General features: G+C 35.2%; 1 protein-coding gene across 7 annotated transcripts in view; it reads right to left on the bottom strand.

The window, feature by feature from the left end:
• SLIT2 (slit guidance ligand 2) overlaps positions 1–17,080 on the bottom strand; it is a 255,689-nt gene that overhangs the window by 134,079 nt on the left and 104,530 nt on the right. Inside the window, exon 1 of one of the 7 annotated variants that reach the window (XM_068680010.1) lies at positions 16,460–16,584. The exons of the other annotated variants lie outside the window; for them this stretch is intronic. The gene's annotated coding sequence lies outside the window, so the exon portion shown is untranslated. Of the gene's footprint in view, positions 1–16,459; positions 16,585–17,080 lie in introns of those variants that run through there. 7 annotated transcript variants of the gene reach the window in all.

Below are 17,080 nucleotides of genomic sequence, written 5' to 3'. Positions count from 1 at the left end.
ACTCCAAATTCTGACCATCTTTTAGTATGTTCTTTTGATAGCAGCAAGCTTTGATGGTATACCAATAACAAAAATCTAAAACCAGTTCCTGTTGGATTCTGATAAGAGGGATACGTCCTGCATCTGAAAAGCAAAGCAATCATGACTTTTGAAATGAGAGCAAAGATGTGTCTTACATGCCGTGAGGGCATGCACAAATTCTACAAAAGCAGCAAAAGAAAAAGGAAACTACGCCAAAGGGAGTTTCAGATCACTTCATATCAAATTTTGTCTGTGGCAGATTTGATACACTACGTTATTGAATCACAAGACATTTATCAGCTTGAGCCAGATTTTCCCTTTCCTGTCCGCAATAGTAGAATAACCTATTTATCACTTATTTTTGAAATATTTGAAAAAAATATACAACTGGAGAGACATGGAAAGCTAGATGATAAATTGAAAATTAACATTTCTTCTTATTTCTGTTCTTAGCATGTCTCTTTCAAAGTTTCAGAATATTGGGTCACAAGCATTCCTTTAGATTAACATCATTATAACCTTTTCACATGCAGGGACCTAGAGACAAACTGCAATCAGTACCAAGTTTTCTTATCTCACCTTTCTGTCTACTCAGTTACAACCCTGATTCTCACATACTTCAACTCTGTGAAGAGAATTCCTGCTAAAATATTTTAAACTTAAAACTTAGTTCAGATTTGAGCAGCAAAAGCAGCTAGACTAATAGAAAGCACTGACCTAAAGAATCCAATTTATAATCAAGTTAAATAAAGTTTCAACCACTAGACATTAAGAAAAAAATAAACTCATTGAAGTTAGGTTTGAAACTTGACAATGTTTCCAAGGACAGCATGTAAGCATATATAGAGAATTAAAGGTTTTGAAAAAATACTAAGTTTTTTGAAGTTGCAGGGGGAGGAAGGAATAACATGTTTCTGCTTCTCTGAAAAAGGAATTTCCACTCAAGAATTTCAGTCTAAAGCCTCTGAAACTTAACACAGTGGAAACAGGATTTGCATGGGAATTTTTTCTTATATAATTTTGTGCTTTATTTCTAATTATCAGGTACTATTTTAGTGATCTACAACTTCAAAAAAAAAAAAAAGCAAAACAAACAAACAAACAAACAACACCTCTGCTGTAAATCCATTGATAATTAGCCTAATTACTTATGAAGGACCTTTGTTTGAATTATAGTCATGGCTTATGGCAGCGTATGGATTTGCCTAATATTGACTGAACTTTGATGCTTTCCTCAGCTTCATAAAAACTGTCTCAGAGACAGAAAATAGTTACACTGTAAAATATCTATTTTAAATTAGCAAGATATAATCCACCAGCTCTAACAATTAAGACCACGTGCAAGAAAACAGAGTTGAATAGTGTTTTCAGAAGTCTTTAGCGTTTCAGTAACTGTTGTACAAATTCTCAAATAATTGAGATTTCTCTCTCATAGGCTATAAAGGCTGAGAAAAAAACTTGGAAAGAAAAACAGAACACTCAGGAGAATTATGTTTTTGGCATGTACTATCAAAGTGTGCCTACTATGTAATATTTAGAAGAACATCTGTCCCTCAACTCCGAGTCTACTTGTTCCAGTGGTAAGTCTCTTTTACCTGGGAAACAATCTTGAATGGAAAACAGCTGAACCGTCTGCCACCACATAACTCTTAAAAGCACTGAGTATCTAAATTGGAATCGTATGGGCTCTTGGTGTTGCTCGGAAAGTAAGCTGTTCCTGAACCTGCTACCCAAAATGGCAAAGAGATTAGACAATTATTGACCAGCTCAGAGAGACTGAGAAAAACATTAAACAAAGTATGATTATGTGTCAACACGTGACTATAGTTAAACTGCCTATATGTGGAATCAACAGAGAACATATACATCTTATTTGCATCAACTATAAAACAGAGACTTGCCAAAACTAGAGCTCTTAATGAGATGCTGTTGTATTACTTGTACCATGTAAGAGTTACTTAAAGCACCAAGACATCAGAAGACTGTCATTGTCCAATTAACTTCTGGGAAACAACCCAATGCCAGTATTTTTACGTGGATGGAATCAAGGCTATTCATCAACAATTCATTTTGGAAGAGCTTTCTCCATTGATACTTTCTGCAGGAACCCAAAGGCTACTAGGAAGGGGCAAGTCTACCATGTTTCAGTATTTTCTCCCTGGAGTCTAGATTACATATACTGGAAGTGCCTGATGAAGTAATTGACTGAAAGCAAATTCAAGATTCTTGTATTTGTCTAAAGGAACCTAAAGAGCAAGCACAGGGAACAAATTCAGAAGTATCTAAAAACAAACAAACAAACAACAACAACAAAATGTCAAAGGGAGAGAGGTATTGACTTATCCTGCAAGGACTTCTGCCGCTGCGGACCATGAAATATAAAGGAAAAAAAAGAGTGATGGCCTTTTAGCAGGGCTGTGGTGTTTAAGGCCATCAGAAAACTTCTCTTAGGCAAGAGATAGAAAACACTATGGGTACCAGGTCCTCAGAAGTAAAAACTGGTTGGAAGATGCTTACAAGCCCTTATCACTCTCTTCAAAAGGCTGATGGTCTGATAAATGAAGAAAGTTTTGCAGAATTTATATTGTCTCCTACTACTTCAAATTTCAAGTCTTCACCATGCTGTTGAGATTTCTTGTCTTGAGGGTGAATGAGGAGGAAGGAAAAATGAGGAAAAATCTATACGTCCCTTTGCAAAACTTTCCATGGAAATCATTCAAGTGTAACTGTCAAAATGGCTCTCCGAGCAGTCAGGAAGCCTCCTCATATATCAAAGTGGGAATGAAAGCAGGTAGCAAGGAAATCTGTAACAAATTCCTACTGAGTCAAACTATACATTTCCATACTAAATTACACAACATTTTTTGTATTATTTTCCCTATTACAAAGAGTTGTCCCTAAAAATAACCTTAAGAATTTCAAAGTCCTTTCCCGGCCATTATTAACAACTTTCACAGTTATTCTCCAAAAATAATATTCCACGTGGAATTATTTTACTATTTAAAAGCAAGATTTTAATTCAGGAAGAGAATACTCATCAAATCTTACCTTCACTTAAATAAAATATAAAGAAATTAATGCCAGTGCAGAATGGAAATGAGGATTAATTTCCTCTTGGGAAATACTTAACATACATAAGATAGTTAATGGAAACAGAACTGTACTAATGTATTTTACAGTATGAATACACATACATATGTTATTACTTCACACTTACATAGTGCCCCTTATCTGATAATACTCAAACGTGTTTAAAACATTAATGACTTTATCCTCACAGAAGCTCTACAACATCAGAAATATTTTCCTGTTGGTTTAGTTTTCCTCGTAAGCTTGCTGGGCACAAACCACTGCATTGTCTCAACAGTCCCTATTGATACCACAGAGAGACAAATACATTAATAAATTCACAATAATTAATAAGTCACCCTGAAACACTGGAATTGTGCACTGTGTACTACTGTGCAAAAGACATATGGCTACTGTCTCAGAGAAGTTACAGTTGAGTTTGAAGCAAAAAGAGAAGGCAACATCAAGAATGTTATTATATAGTCATGGGTTAGAGATATTTAAAATTAAAGCTATTAAGACATTTGAAAGTTCTCTGCCCTTCTTACAAAAAACAGTTTTGTTTGAAAGCCACTTGACTTGACCAGAACTGACAACTAACAAAAGTTTGAAAAAGATAACAAAACTCACTCCTTTTGGCAGAAAATACATGCATTGGAATTACATAAATTGTTTGTATAACATGCATTCATATTTGTATACATGCATAAATACGGTCTATTTATAGTATTATATATATTCAAAAAGGGTTAAAATATTAAAAGAAATACAGGTTTCCAGCCTTTTTTAAAAAAAAAAAAAAAAAAAAAAAAAAGGTTTTTCTATAAATGATTAGTGGGTTTAAATTTACATTATTCCGTATAGGGTATCTACATAGGTATAAGGCACTGGAAAAGTATTAATATAAAATTATATTCGTATGAAAAACCTTGGACTGTCAGAAGTTAAAATATCAAGACAAGATTCATGCACCTCTATAAAGAGAGGAAAATGTTGCCTATGGATACATATACTGGTGAACTCACAAAACAGCTGCTTCTCTTTTCCCCACCAGTGAGATACATGCTTTGAGATCTAAATATATTCACTTTTAAGATGCTGCTAGTTGACTTGTTCTATAGGTTAAGACAAAATTCTTATCTCACTAGGCAACTCTACTGAAATATTGCATGTCTTACTTATAAAAATAGATTGTCAAGTAGCTGTAAAGCTCTCAATCCTTCAGCTACCTGAGTAAAAAAGGTCACATGCATTCTATTTCATTTTGGTTTTGTACAATATGCACACATCTTTATCTCTACCAGTGCATATACCAAATGATGAATAGCTATTTTATCATCCCCTAAAATATCAATCTGGCAGGTTATCTAACATCTGGCTTTCAGTGTTCTTCTTGGAATCTGGAAATGTTTGGAAGGCTTTGGTTGAACAGCAGCTCTGATCAGGCTTTGAAAATAAAACTTCATCCTTGACTTCCAGAATCAGAGCATTCATCATCTGAACCCAGTTGCCAAAAATTAGAAGGCTGAGAATCCTCGGATTCTGATAGGTTTGCTTTACCACAGTTACCAAATACTGCTACACCTTCAAAGAACAGCAAATAGTATTATGCCAAGTACTCAAAGCACGCACTTCATTGCCAATCCCTGAAAGCCATAGGAGAGTTATTTCTCCGGCTCAGCAAACTTACATCACTTATGCAAACATGAATTAACAGGAGTAGTGCAAATCTAAATAAAATAATGAGCAAGTGGACACACAACATTTATTGGACTTAAAAAATAACATATCTATCTTACTAGTCAAAGAATAGGTAAGTAGTTTCTAAATAGAAAATTCTTAATACTTTCTAATGCCTGGGTTGTGTATTGCCTTTGTGCTTCTGTAGTAATTACTGCACTAAATGAAAGAAGCCTTCACTTTTGATTTCAAAATTTGTTTCTCATTTCATACTAGATAGTCTCACTATATCAATTCCAGTAATGACTATTTTGATAGATCTTAGTCATACTATGTTCCTTTTTCTATAAATTTCATCAGTTTCCAAGATGCAGAGGGGGAATGGGCTAAAGTTGCGCCAGAGGAGGTTTAGGTTGGATATTAGGAAGAACTTCTTTACAGAAAGGGTTGTTAGGCATTGGAATGGGCTGCCCAGGAAAGTGGTTGAGTCACCACCCTTGGAGGTCTTTAAAAGACATTTAGATTTAGAGCTTAGTGATATTGTTTAGTGGAGGACTTGTTAGTGTTAGGTCAGAGGTTGGACTAGATGAGACCTCTTGGAGGTCTCTTCCAACCTATATGATTCTGTGATTCAGCACTTCTCAAACTATGGTCATTCAACTCAGTTCCCAAAGATCTCTCCTTGCTAAGGCAGTGAATACCTAATTAGTATCAGCTAACATAGGGAACAGCCTTGCTGTAAGCATGGACGAAGCAACGCTTGCATTTTCATAAATTGACCAAATGGTACCATAAGACAAGGAAGTTACTTTGGGGAAGAAAATACAGAACTTCATTAAAAATAATGATTTTGCACTGTAAAATGCAGCTTTAAAGTTCTGGTACACTTTACACAAAATACCCAAAGGTCTATATGGACAACAACTTACAGACTGAGTCAATTGTAACAGTATGTTTTTCATAAAGCATCACATATGCTAAGTTAATGCAGAAGGCAAAAGACTAAAGTGCTGTACCACAGAAGTAGACCCATGACAAACTACACCACCTAATCATCCAGAAGATTTTGTGATATATGCAGATGTATTACTAAGACATAGGCCAACAATTTGTGACCAAAGTCATAACAAATGTGGTATCTCTGTATTATGAAGATACTGGAAAAATATTCCTTTAAAGAGGAACAACATGGGCAAGGATATGACCACATGAGTTTTTAGTAATCATCTATATAAAACGAGAGTAGTTTTGGAAAAAATGTGACCTAATGCTTAAGTGTCTTGTTATCCGTACATAGGAAGAAGTTCTGACATAACACAAATAGGTTTTACTCCAGAATTTGTTATTTTAAATGAGTAAAGAGAAGTCCTCACCTGGCAGTGAAATGAGTTAGATGACAATGCATTTTCTTAAACACTCTAATTTGTTTGTTTATTATAATTTTAGCTTATAAAACTATAGAATAATTTGGTTTGGAAAGGATATTAAGAGATTTCAAGTCCAATCCCCTGCTCAGAGCAGTTTTAATCAGATCAGGTTGCTCATGAACATGCCCAGTTGAGTCTTGAACACCTCCAGGGAAAATGACCCCACAATCAGTCTGTGCATGCTCCAGCGTTACACCACCCTCATGGTGTTTATTTTTTCCTAATACCTACACAGAATTTCCTGTATTCCAACTTTTCTGTCACCTCTTGTCCTATCACTGGACACCTCTGTGAAGAGCATGGCTCCCTCTTCTCTGCATCCTCTGATAAGCTTGTTGCAGTTTGCAACATCTCTTCATTTGCTCTTCTCTAGGTTGAAGAGACCCAATTTGTTCTGCTTTATGTGTTCTGGCTTCTAATGAGGAGCCCCAGACTGGACGTGATTTTTATATACAGGATTTGAAAAGACTGATAATGGAAGTAGAGCTTTAAATTGTACCCTAAGAGGAAGATAGCATTAGTATCTTTCAATTTTTTTTTTTATTTTTTATTTTTTACAATCTCTATTATCTTTCTTTTTTTTTTTTTTTAATTAAATTTCTTAATGTTTCAAAAATCAAAAATAAAAAAATAAATTACTGATCAGAGTTTTTGAATAAATTATTATTTATTGACTCAAAGAATACAATTCCAAACAATACTATGGATGTTAAAATGCCTGCAGAATTTAAATAAATGCTAATTATGCATCTCTTACAGGCTAGCTAAGTAAGACATTAGGAAGACCATTCCACAAGATATTATTAATGGCAAATAAAATCTCTATGGAGATAACTTCAAAGGCCAGTTTACTGCATCCATAAAAGCTGAAAGTATTTTCTGCATGGGTCTTTTATTAGTGGAACTGTTATCATGAACAGTGAGATCCCATTACTGATCTACGAGCCCTTGTTTTCCATTTTTTATGAGTGAAAAAAAATGCTTTTAAAATATATATTTTTTGATTTTATAATATTAACACTCACAGATCATAGAATCATAGAATGGGCAGGGTTGGAAGGGACCTCTGAAGATCAGCTGGAAAGGACCAACAGAGCATTTTATGCATATTTATCTCACCTCAGACTTGTGAGTTTAATCCTGGTACACACAAAACTTCCTTGATGTAACTCATCATTTTGTCTATGAAACAAAAAATGCAGAATCTAATCTATTTTACAATTCTCTGCATTTTTTTTTCATGCTCTACACAGACTCATGACTGTGATAAATTTACTTAAAGGTGAATAGTAAAAGCAACATATCTGAGGTGTCTCTTCCTGGCTTAAATCAGCTTAAATATTAACAGAAAACAAATGAAACTTATTTCACTAACATCTCATTAGAATAAGAACAATGTGGTGCTCAAGACTAATTATTTGTACATTTGGGGATTTGTTTTTAACTGTTTACCTATTACTCATCATAGGTCAACTTATTAACTTCTCAGACCACATCTACCAATGATACCACACAGAAAAACAGAAAGCATGTGGGACTCGGGACTCGCAAGGCCTTTCAGTACATTTCTGTTTTTCTTAAAGGCTTCCCTGGAGAAAATCAGGACTGACAAGCTATTTGAAGGAATTTACACTATGAACTTCCAATAATTGTCAAATCTTGTAGCCCTTAATATTTCTTTTACAACAAATGATAAAAATCAAAACACTTAACCCCTTCCATCTTCAATGGCAATTGGCCGGGGATTAAAATATCTCGTGTTTGCAGCAGGATAAACTGCACAATTTCTCTAAAGGGAGATGGGAAGAACTCTTTGCAATGAAGCATTTCCAATGAGTCTGGAAAAAAGACTGGTACAGAGACCAGACCTGCTTGCCTACTCTTAGGCTTGTCAGACTGGAGCCACAGGTTCCATGTGACTCTTAAGTGCATTTGCACTTAGGTTTGACAAATAAGAAAATCTTTACTTCCTTTGTTTTTAATTGAATTTTCTTAGCACACATATCCAGGCATCATTTAAGAGTTCAGTGAACGACTGTGGAAATCCTGTATATGAAGTACTGTAGAAAATTAATAACATTTTTCATGAAAGTGAATTGTTTCTTTTAACTCTAGTAACTCCAGTAATTGTAAAAGATTTTGCCCTTCAGGGGGAAAGAAAGTGTTGTGGAAAAAGAGATTTAATGTGACTTGTTAGCTAGATTATTTCTTTACAAATGTCTACTCGAGGGAATGCTGGACATACAGGTGCCCAACTATGGCATTCAATCACTTACTGAGTGTCTGGGACCTGCAGCTTTCTCCTCAGAACTCAATAGGAGCAGGTAGTGCTCTGAAAATTATTATTTTTTTAATCATTATGCTTGATTGCTTTAAAAACATCTGATAGATGACAGATATATACAACCCAATTTATAGCATCTTCTCACTACCCTCCTTCCCCTCCTTTTTTTTTTAGCAGTACTATTTCTTTTCTCTCTCAAATTCCCCATCATCCTATATCCTTCCACAGTATACAACAGTGAACAGAAAATTGTTAACTTCATCATGGTTCTGTGCTACATATAAATGACAGCAGATGAAGTAGACCTTGTTATAGCAAACAAACAAAACATATCCATAATGTGAAGCTCAGTAGGTGTGATCACATGGAACCTTGTAGGTTTGATTTTCTAAATATTTTCTGAGTGTCCTAATCCTGGAAATAATTAATTGTATGCACTTAACAGGGCTTCTATTATTGACTCCAACGGAACCAAGATTTCGTCCTCCTGTTTGCAGCAGCCATACAGTAGCTAATTTTAAGCACCTACGCAACTTTGCAAGAACAATATACTCTATTTATTAATGCACGTTTTTCTCCAAAACTGCTTTTTTATTTTTTTTTTATTTTTTTTAGTTTTAATAGCAGAAGAATAAGGAGGCAAAACATTCAGTCTCTTGCTTCCTCATTCTGCTGCTGTTTTAGCAACAGGAATGAACAGCAATACTTGTGTGACTGGATTTGTGCAGGTGTAACAGGACATGACTTGCCAAATCTCTATTACTGGAAAGGATGAAAGAAGAATATTTACAACATCTCTTTTGAAAACCAATTTAAATTTTCTAATCCTTATGTTTTCAGAAACTATTCTAAAACATAAAAACATAAGCACATAGACTTTACAGACACTTCAAAACTAATGGAGTAGATTGCCTTTCCACTCAACGGAGTTCTTTTCATCAAATCGTGCTGGCTGCCTCTTCCTCCTTGCCATCTTCCCCCCCCCCCCCCCCCCCCCTCAGACGAATGTTACTATTTTGTAGCACTATATTGGCTAATGTGTTCAGCTTAGTAACTCTTAAAATGCAAGCACTTCTTTTTCAAATCTGATTTTCAGTCTTTTCAATGACTGCTGTTCAGTGCATACTTTAATATTTGCAAAATTCTTATTCCCTGAAATCTAATAACCTTACAGTGTTAGTATTCTCCTAGCCAATACTTTTCAATGCCAAATTTTCAGCTACTGGACCCACTTTCCCATTCTCACATTCTCAAGTTTTAGTAGTATGCAAAACTAGAAACTAACTTTACATTGCTATAGATCGTCTCACCAAGTTTATGCGGAAGACAGCCTCTCAGTGGGCAACACTACTGAAGTTTTTGACTTGAAAAAATACGGATTCTAAGTATTATTTCAATTGTAAAGTTGTTAATTTTGACACAGGTGGGTTACTCCAGGGCCAGCGTTTGTGGTCATCTCTTTTGGTGTCATCTGCAGGGCTTCTTGCACAAGGTGTAAACTTGCTTGCTCAACATATTCTTTCATGTCCTCCCCAAGTGCTTGCAGCACTATTCTATCCAATATCATTTTCAGGGCCAATTTTTTCACCCTACTAATACAACCACCTATGACATCTTGCTGATACTTTCCTTTACCATCTACATATGCATGTAGACCTCAAACTGCTACTGTACTCATTATGTGCCAAAATCTACATTTTACATGAACTTTCCAGAATCTTCCTCCTGATCCTGTCTCCATCTCCAGCTGCAGGTTAAATTAACTTCTTCAGTATTAATGTCAATTTCAGGAAAGAAGTTAGCAGTAAGCAATTCTTTGAAAATCCACATGAATTGGAGTGTTATTTCCACCTATCTTCACAAATGCTAAACAAATGAAATTTCTAAAATGCATTGGTAGTTTTCCTCTTTCTTGCACACACAATGATCTATATGGTTATATTCTCCTGAAGTCACACTACATGCACATTTACATGCATCTAATTATTTTAAACAATTTTTTTTTCCATTTTCCTATGTTTGTGTTTTTTTTTTTTTTTTTTTCTATTGGATAAAGTTTCCTGTTCGTTCTGTCCGTTGAGTTCATTAGCATTCTTATTTACAAGGAAACAGTACGTTGTATTACCGTGAAAAGATGATTACTTTGGTGAAATATCAAACAGAATAGATTTGTAAAAATGTAAATAATTTTTCTAAAAATAACATAGGGTATGTTTATTTTGGATATGGCTAAAAGCTTAAATGGACATTAAATTAACATTCTCTGAAGAGTTATACAAATGTTGAAATTTCTTTCAACTCCTGTGGGAAGCAAGAAAATAAGCACTGTTATTTCTATTTTATGGCTAAAGAAATAGAGACAGAAGTTAAGTGACTTGCCCATAGCTATACTTTGAATCAACATCAGCGCCAGGATGAAAATTTATGAATTCTTTTTTCCTACCCAGAATGCTAGGACACACACTGCTTTTTAAAACACATACTATTTAACATTTATTACTACAAAAATATGCAATGTGCACCTGGAATTGGATTGGATATGAGTTAATGGTTTATAGATCTTTGTTGTTATATGAGTTTGTAGATGATTGGCTACTGAATTACAGCTTTAAAATTATGCATTTGAAGCCAAATTAGTATCCTGATAATCATTTGCCTTCCCTTAAAGCTCTTCCTCCCTTAGTTGGAGGCCCAGTGACAATTATTGGCATTTGAAAATCACAGCACTGGGTGGTCTTGTTCCCCAGTGTTGCAATACCTACATTGTATATTTCAAGTGCAGTGCTAAAAATGCTCACTTCTAGCTAAGATTGATTTTACCATTTATAAATAATATTTTTATTTGTTCCACCTGTAGCCAGTAGCATCTGGAGCAACAACTGAAAGGCAGGCATGACAGCCTTGCAATATCTAATGAAACAAGGACAAAAGAAACTGAAACAGTTTTTGCTAGAAGTCTCAAAGATGATCAGTATTTAAACCTTCCTTTCCATTGCCACTACCACAGCTTTGCTCCTCAGCTGGCACACACTTCTCTCCAAGGCCCAGGTACCAAATACTCCCTCCACCTAAGCTGACTCTCTCCATAGGGTAAAATGAATAAGAACAAAATGCAGTTGGCTGCATTGAAGCTGTGCCTGTATAACTCTCCAGTGCTAACTCAAATATATGTGCAGTTTAACACATGTACAAGGAAAACTGGGCACAGAAGAACTTTGCCAAAAACTGAAAAAGAAAAATGCAAATCCATGTTAAGGTGCAAAGGGGCAGCTGAAATTCCACCGTTACAGAAAGAGGTAGCATGGATTGATACTTGCCTCAGACACACTCTTAAACTAATTTCAAACACAGAATTATTTCACATAGCAACTGGCAGTAAATCATCTGTGAAAATGTAATTCGGAATTTAAATTAAATCTTGTTAAAATGCTTATCTGAGTAACTTATCCAAACAGTTTGAAACACCAGTTAATTGATGACATAGACATAGCATGGTTTGAGAAGTACAGAGCAGTCTCACAAACATATAGGAGTTACAAAACAGCACAATCTGTAGCACTACCTGTGTGAGCAGTGTATTTATCTGCAGGAACTTTATCTCCTACAGGGGATATTGCACATGACAGGTACTATCTTCGCATCGATCAGCCAGCCAGAATCTTCTGGGTACTGACTAGCTGTGAGACAGAATGAAGGGGAACAGGAGCTGCCTAAGGGTGGCCAGAGGAAGAGGCAGCAAAGAAAACTGTTCAGTTCAAGCCAAAGCTTGCAGGACAACTGCAACAAGCAAACATTTCAAAAAAAATTAGACACACACAGAGTCACCAATTTCTTTCTCACAGTTTAAAACACATTTGAGCAGTTCTGTCTGTCCATACTGCTTTGCATGAACTACGGACTATTTCCTGCTGAAGCACTATGCTTTCTTACATAGCACAAATCAAGTAATGACAGCAGTAATATCTTTGTACTTCCAACAATGAAAGTTAAATTGCTGCTATTTTAGTGAAACATGAATTTAAACTCCTTTTGCATTTGTATATCTCCCCTCTACTTCCGAAACTACTCTTATTTCAACCCTGACCCAAAATCAATAGAAACCAACTTAATATCAGTAAATACATCTGCAACAATAATGTCTCTAGGAAACTGTCCTAACTTTACATCAACAATGCCATTTAGATTATTTGTTTATGACCAAAGTGTCTATACAGTAAGCATTTAAGTGCTAATGGAAAATAATAAAATACCTCTGGGGTTTGGTATCTCAGGTTTGACGAAGTACCATGTTCATAGAAGTGAATAAAAATTAGCAGAAGATCGTTATAACTGAAAGGTTCAAAGATGTCTACCCATTTTGCCTAGATTCAGGTACACTCCATTTAATGATCAAGTAATGTTAAAGAAGCACCTATACAAATTTTATTTATGAAGATTGCAATCCCCAGTGTGGGATTTGGTACCTTCTTTGGTCAAAGGCCTCCCAATCTATACCAGCAATAGCCCTGAGAAAAAAATTCTTAGACTGAGTACATCTGAATGGAGACAATGCAGTGGAGTTATTCTGACAAATAAAAAATTTCGCAACTTCCCCAAGTTCTGTAACCTCACAACATTGCTTCCCATGCCACTCATGCTGGTGGCCAGCCACAAGGCGCTGCTTCCTACCTGATGCCAAAAGCCCTGGGGAAGCAGGCTGGCCCCCTGGCCAGAAGGCAGGGTGTACCATGCAGCCAGAAAAACAAACAAGCAAGCCAAGTCATAAAAATCCAGCAAAACTGAACTTGCAGTTTTACCGAATTGAGAAAAACAGATGGGTGACAACTAAGTAAAATCTTACTCCAAATGATGCCTGCCTTCCATATGAAACCATGGCTATTTCCAAAAATATTTCCAAAATTTACAATAAGAAAATGCCTCATTGAGGTAGAAGAGAGGAAGGCAATTCTAACTGAGAAATAATTTGCAATTAATAAGGAGAGTGCAATTATTTGGGAATTCCCCTAGCTTGAAATGTTCTCTTATCTCTCGTATCAAACACGGGATGAAGCAATTATAGGAACTCAGCTAGCGCTGCATACAGATGACTCACTTCAGAATCACACAAATACAGCATCAGGATGCAAGTTACTATTAATGCTCTCTATGCAAATATTTAAAAATTTCCTGAGGCAGAATGCTATAAAAAGCAGAACCCAGTAATGACAAGCTACATTGTACAGATGGCTACGTAGTGTGTTAAAAGTCCTCTCAGACACAATATCACTCACACAAAAAATATTTAAAAAAAAAAAAGTTACATCATAGCTTTCTTTTAGCAGGAAGGCAATCCTATTTTACAGATGAGTTGGTGAGGAATGTAAAATTACATTAACATGACTTTATAAGAAAGGACGCTGCAACTTCTAATACATTCTTCTATGCATTATAAAGGAACTTCTCATTTAACCTCTTTTTCAAATGATCAGCATAGCAATCCACAACAATGCTGCTATAAAAATAGAGAAAGGAAACATTAAACATCCGAATCAAAAAAAAAAAGAGTTGGCAATGTTCATTATTACTAACGTTGACCTTAGAGGAACACAAATACCTGCCACAGAAGGCAGAGCAGGTATCCCATGAACACGCATACATAACTCACTTCCCAGCACCACTTGAATATGGTTCTTCACCTCATTATGAGTACTTCAAATTTAATTACTTCACATTTTACATTATTTTTGTTGTTATAAGATAAAAAGCTATTTGGCAAGCTGCCTGCTTTGATCAAAGTATCTGATGTAAGAGGAAAAGAACATGAAAATTGAATATGAAATTCTTTGGCAACAAAACCTCTTGTGTGCATAAGTATACTGGATTTCTTAATAGCATTATTTATATTAATGTCTGTTCTTATACAATAGCAAGTATTTGCCTTTACTTTTCTTTTGTAATGTTTTACGCTCCTCTTATCCTGGCACCTGAAAATAACTGGCATAAATTAAAAAACAATTATATCAGAACTTCAACAGAAGATTTCTTCTGAGGCATACAAAACAAAAAGTAATAGCAACAAAAAGATTTTGGAAAATGCAACAATATTAATGGCTATCAAAATGCTCTACATTAAAGATTTCTTCTATTTTATTTTGTTTTTAATATATTTTTTTGCACACCTGTATAACCCAGCCATGCTGGATGCAGCGTGAACTGAACTAATTAACAAAAAGGGAAGTCTCTATGGCTCAATCAGGGTATCATAGAAGTGACGTACAAGATCCTAATTAGAAACAGTGCAGCACTGCTAGCCAGATTCTCAGTCTCAGTTAAGATTTTCCAGCATACACAGATATATTTAGAAAATAACTACTTGGGATAGAGGCACAGCCAAGGTAACTTTAAGCAACACAATGGGTTCCCTTAATTTTACCAAGATCAGTCATACCAGGAGCATCCAGGATAAAGGATAAGATACTATGCTTTAAAGACATCATTCTTCATTCAAATCTGTAATGGTTCTCTAGTGGCCTAAGCCTGAGGAACTGCAGATCTCAAAGGAGTATTTTGGATTGCTAATCTATTTGCATGGAAACTGTGATCATTACTTTTATTTTGCAGTACAGAACCTAGAGATAATGAAGCTTTTTATAGAACTGATAAATAAATGAATATAGTCAAAAAGTCTTCCTCCACATGTTAAAAAATGTGCATACATGTTTTATATACATGTACACGTATATCTGTGTATACACACAGACACACACACACACAATCTCCTCTTCAAAGAGTATAGCAGGTAATCTTAGTGAATAAAAATTACCAACCTTCATAAAACGAAAAAGAAAATTATTTGATATAAATTATTGATATAAATTTTCCAACTGATCCTTTCCCCAGCATAGCCGTTCATAGCTGTTGGTATGCTGCACTTCACCCTTATGCCAATGGACAAGTTAAGTGTCCTCAGAAGGTATTTCAGTATTTTTTGTGTTTGTTCACATCTAACATTTAGATAGATCTGTAAATAGATTTCTAGAAATGCTCACTCACCTTGCCTGAAATTAAGGTCTTAGAACACATTGAATGAGTTGATCAACAGAAGACTTAGCTTGTACAGTTTGTGAAAAGGTAATGACAACTAGGTACCAATTTATAAGAGTGGAAAACTCTACTAATATTAACAGAAGTAAGGCAAATTTCCTAAAACCAGAGGTCCACTGGTTACATTGGTTGCACTTATCAGTAAAATTTTGTATAAGCATAATCTCTGAAAGGTCTATACCTTATATGGAAGCCAGAGAAATGGAATCTTTTATGTAATTTCCATTCAAACATTTAAAAAAGCTAGTAAAATATTTAAGTAAAAAACATGATTAATGGTGTATATATAATTTCATGAAAATCAAGCACAGAACTCTTTCAATATGACCAAATATTAACTTCTTCAGATGTTTGCATCATTTGAAAAGAATGATTTCCAGTAGGTTGTATTCACAGATCTTCATATATAACACAAATTGGAATAAAAATACATTTATCAAAATGCTCCAAATACAGAGGAACCACTGGAGCACTAAAAGCTGTGCACTGCATTGTTGGACGGTGTTTAGAGCGGCACAGAAACAGAGCAGCATAGACACACCCATTTGCAATCATAAGCAATAAAAAAGGAAAAAAAAAACCCACACCATACACAACAGCCATTGCTAATTAAACTCGAGAAAATGTTTATCTCGTCTTCTGCACTACAAGCAGCTTTCCTGCTTTTTCAACCAAAGAAATTTTCTGATATATCTCTGCTTTGAAGTACCTGCGTATCTTATGGAGGAAACACAGGAATTCAAAGAAAAGAGAATTAGCATGAAACCAACAGAATGACTATCTACAAATTTCTATTAATGGTATTCCCTTAAGCTGTAACATCCAAATAAACACTTTTGATTTTCAGTCATGATCAATATGCATGGCAAAATAAAAACATATTCCAGAAGCTAACCTGTATTTTTATTCTTTGTCTTTGAAGATAGTTGTGTTTTCTCTTCTCCACGAGTGTTCAAAATATAGGATCCTTCCAGAAATGAAGATGAGGCTGGCCTTGCTCACCATCTCAGCTCAGACCCATGGTGCTGCATTGCCCCCATTTACCTGCTCCTTTCCCCAGCACAGCTGTTGGTATGCTGCACTTCACCCTTATGCCAATGGACAAGTTAAGTGTCCTCAGAAGGTATTTCAGTATTTTTTGTGTTTGTTCACATCTAACATTCAGAATTCACGTTGGAAGACTATAAAATTGCATAGGGAGAGTGAATAGTGAAAGGAAGGGGAGTTTAGAGATACCACCTCGGCTTTATATTTTTCTGACCAAAATGAAAACATCATTTCACTTCTGAGCTTAATATAACATTAGCAAAGACCAAACTCAGACACAGAAGCAAAACACATAAATAAATAAAGATAGCTGCTGCTGTCTTTCTATTTTTTGAGGTAGGTACTGTCTTCCATGATGGAAGAGCTTTCCTTCAATAAACTGCAAGGGGTATGAACATAAAATTTGAATCTTCCCTGTGACTTTCATTTTATTGCAAATACAGATTTGCATATGATGGGTAAAGCTCCT

The sequence above is a fragment of the Anas acuta genome, chromosome 4 (genome assembly GCF_963932015.1).
Source record: "Anas acuta chromosome 4, bAnaAcu1.1, whole genome shotgun sequence".
Taxonomy (NCBI): Eukaryota; Metazoa; Chordata; class Aves; order Anseriformes; family Anatidae; genus Anas; species Anas acuta.
This window is presented reverse-complemented; position numbering and strand designations above follow the sequence as displayed.